General features: G+C 42.8%; 1 long non-coding RNA gene across 1 annotated transcript; it reads left to right on the top strand.

Annotated features, from left to right (window-relative positions):
- Nucleotides 1-252: 252 nt before the first annotated feature.
- Nucleotides 253-3,424, top strand: LOC135975723 (uncharacterized). Its single transcript, XR_010592730.1, has 2 exons — nucleotides 253-1,193; nucleotides 1,351-3,424. It is a non-coding gene; the product is annotated as an uncharacterized LOC135975723 (long non-coding RNA).
- Nucleotides 3,425-3,910: the final 486 nt, after the last annotated feature.

Genomic DNA, 3,910 nt, shown 5'->3' with positions numbered 1-3,910 from the left:
CTATCAAGAGGTAAGGAAGGCACGTCCTCACAGCATGGGGGCAGGAATTAAAGGCTCTCTTTCTATTTTCAGGTGAAATGAAGGTCTTCCAATTACAGGGAGGATGATGAATTTAAGAAAAAAAGTCAGCCAGGTAAGACCTGGCCACAGGGAAGAAAAGCATCTTTTACTTTGATGACTCTTCATAGCTGGTAATGAGTAATAATAAATAATTCTGTCAAACATTGATTGCAGGTTTTTCTAATATGAGATATGAACAGACTAGGTGGTCATTCCTACCAGGGAGAAGTGAGGGTAAGTGGTTGTCCTGGGCAAGGAGGTAAGAAAAACTCATGGATGTTTGGAGACTGGTATATCAAGTGGTGTGGATTTTACTTCAGGGAGAAGATCTGTGGTGGACCTTACTTGTCATGGGGAGAATAGGAAAAGCACATCCAAGACAAAGCAACTTGGACTTGCCAGCTGCTCAATCCATTGAGGACTCCTATGGCAAGATGCTGTTATTTCAAGGAGAAACAAAACAAAAAAACTAGTCACATCAAATAGTTCAGCTAGTAATAAATCTGAATCTGAAGTAAGTCAGGAGAACATCACAGACATGGAGGTAAGCATTTAAGTTTCCCTGGTTGTCAAATGAATCTTGTGCTAAAGCAACACTTACAGCGCAAATTAACAGGTCACATCGCATCTCCAGATGGAAGGAAACCAGAGGGCTGTTTTGTTCTAGAAGGGATGAATGCAAATGCAACTTGCTGAACCAGGCATGTCTGTTAGTAAGGAAAAAAGCACGTTTCTTTAACATTCACGTGGAAATGAATAGATCCTCTTATACTTTCAGATGAGAGAAATGCAACTGATTTGAATGTTGAGGGTGTGAAAACTTCGGGAAGTTCCTAGAAGCTCTGTGATATCTACAGAAAGGAAACAAGCTAAACTCAGCACTGCTGCCATGAGGTAAGGAATCCCCTCCTAATGGAGAAATTGATGGATCTGGTTTCCCTTCAGGTGAAAGAAATGCAGCTGATCTGATCTCCTGGGGATTAAGGACTAGAAGCAGTCATATGTCTTAAGAAAGGAACAGATGTTGCCAGATCTGCAGAGAAAACAAAAGTTGCATTCCTTAACTAGAATGGGAAGATAATCACTTATCAAGTTTCAAACCAACAATGCAGCAGCCCATCACTGACAAGGAGGTGAGCGTTTTGGATTCTCTTATTGCCAAATGGAACAGATCATGATGCATCATGTACATTTGTGGGCCTGTAAATCTGATAATAAGCAAATGTGGTTCTCTACAGCCATGGCTGTGCTTTCCAGTAACTAGTTTGTGCAGCTGATGTGTCTTTTCAGGAGAAGAGTTACAGAGGCTCAGTACTGGAGTACAAGGGAATACGAATGGAGCTGAACAGATCCAACACTTGAAAGGACAATTGGATCTCAAAATATGAAACCATGAAAAAGACCCTTCATTCAAGAAAGCAACAGAATTGGCTCTAAGGAGAGGTAAGAGAAGCATTTCTTAAAGGATGAATATAGGCAAACAACACAGGAATGCAGGGGCAAGATTAGAAAGGCAAAGGCACAAAATGAGCTCAAACTAGCTACGGGAATAAAAGGAAACAAGAAGACTTTTTATCAATACATTATAAGCAAGAGGAAGACCAAAGACAGGGGAGGCCCACTGCTTAGTGAAGAGGGAGAAACAGTAACAGGAAACTTGGAAATGGCAGAGATGCTTAATGACTTCTTTGTTTCGGTCTTCACCGAGAAGTCTGAAGGAATGCCTAACATAGTGAATACTAATGGGAAGGGGGTAGGTTTAGCGGATAAAATAAAAAAAGAACAAGTTAAAAATCACTTAGAAAAGTTAGATGCCTGCAAGTCACCCGGGCCTGATGACATGCATCTGAGAATACTCAAGGAGCTAATAGAGGAGGTATCTGAGCCTCTAGCTATTATCTTTGGAAAGTCATGGGAGACGGGAGAGATTCCAGAAGACTGGAAAAGGGCAAATATAGTGCCCATCTATAAAAAGGGAAATAAAAACAACCCAGGTAACTACAGACCAGTTAGTTTAACTTCTGTGCCAGGGAAGATAATGGAGCAAGTAATTAAGGAAATCATCTGCAAACACTTGGAAGGTGGTAAGGTGATAGGGAACAGCCAGCATGGATTTGTGAAGAACAAATCATGTCAAACCAATCTGATAGCTTTCTTTGATAGGATAACGAGCCTTGTGGATAAGGGTGAAGCGGTGGATGTGGTATACCTAGACTTTAGTAAGGCATTTTATACGGTCTCGCATGATATTCTTATCGATAAACTAGGCAAATACAAATTAGATGGGGCTACTATAAGGTGGGTGCATAACTGGCTGGATAACCGTACTCAGAGAGTTGTTATTAATGGTTCCCAATCCTGCTGGAAAGGCGTAACGAGTGGGGTACCGCAGGGGTCTGTTTTGGGACCGGCTCTGTTCAATATCTTCATCAACGACTTAGATATTGGCATAGAAAGTACGCTTATTAAGTTTGCGGATGATACCAAACTGGGAGGGATTGCAAGTACTTTGGAGGACAGGGTCATAATTCAAAATGATCTGGACAAATTGGAGAAATGGTCTGAGTTAAACAGGATGAAGTTTAACAAAGACAAATGCAAAGTGCTCCACTTAGGAAGGAAAAATCAATTTCACACATACAGAATGGGAAAAGACTGTCTAGGAAGGAGTACGGCAGAAAGGGATCTAGGGGTTATAGTGGACCACAAGCTAAATATGAATCAACAGTGTGATGCTGTTGCAAAAAAAGCAAACATGATTCTGGGATGCATTAACAGGTGTGTTGTGAGCAAGACACGAGAAGTCATTCTTCCGCTCTACTCTGCTCTGGTTAGGCCTCAGCTGGAGTATTGTGTCCAGTTCTGGGCACCGCATTTTAAAAAAGATGTGGAGAAATTGGAAAGGGTCCAGAGAAGAGCAACAAGAATGATTAAAGGTCTTGAGAACATGACCTATGAAGGAAGGCTGAAAGAACTGGGTTTGTTTAGTTTGGAAAAGAGAAGACTGAGAGGGGACATGATAGCAGTTTTCAGGTATCTAAAAGGGTGTCATAAGGAGGAGGGAGAGAACTTGTTCACCTTAGCCTCTAAGGATAGAACCAGAAACAATGGGTTTAAACTGCAGCAAGGGAGGTCTAGGTTGGACATTAGGAAAAAGTTCCTAACTGTCAGGGTGGTTAAACACTGGAACAAATTGCCTAGGGAGGTTGTGGAATCTCCGTCTCTGGAGATATTTAAGAGTAGGTTAGATAAATGTCTATCAGGGATGGTCTAGACAGTATTTGGTCCTGCCATGCGGGCAGGGGACTGGACTCGATGACCTCTCGAGGTCCCTTCCAGTCCTATAATCTATGAATCTAACAAATGAGCATACCCTGAGCACCACAAAATTGCTAACTTATGTTATGTCAAAGGGTTTGTTACAGCTGACCACACATCTCAAGATCTAAGAGGAGGTGAGTGGGATGTCAGACGATTCATCTTTCAGGAGGTGATGAACCTGCTTGTCACTTCTGAGTGACATCAGTGGCTTTGGTTTTACTTTCAGATGAAGGAAACACAGCCAGCATGGCCAGTATTCATGAAACAATGTTCAAAAGTTGCCTGGGTCACCTCTTGGGCTAAGGGGAGCAGCTTGTCCCATCTGCTGGGGTGGAAGCAAAGAAGAAACCACTGGCAGCTGGTTAGTGCTGGGACACAGACAATACTCTGGAGGGGCCTGGGGTGGGGTGTGTAACCATAGTGACCAGTGGGTCCTTTCCCACTGTGGTCCTGGCTCGCATGCACAGGGTGAAACTGATCGCCATGTTTGGGGTCAGGAAGGAATTTTCCTCCAGGGCAGATTGGCCAG

This window comes from Chrysemys picta, chromosome 14 (genome assembly GCF_011386835.1).
Source record: "Chrysemys picta bellii isolate R12L10 chromosome 14, ASM1138683v2, whole genome shotgun sequence".
Taxonomy (NCBI): domain Eukaryota; kingdom Metazoa; phylum Chordata; order Testudines; family Emydidae; genus Chrysemys; species Chrysemys picta.
This window is presented reverse-complemented; position numbering and strand designations above follow the sequence as displayed.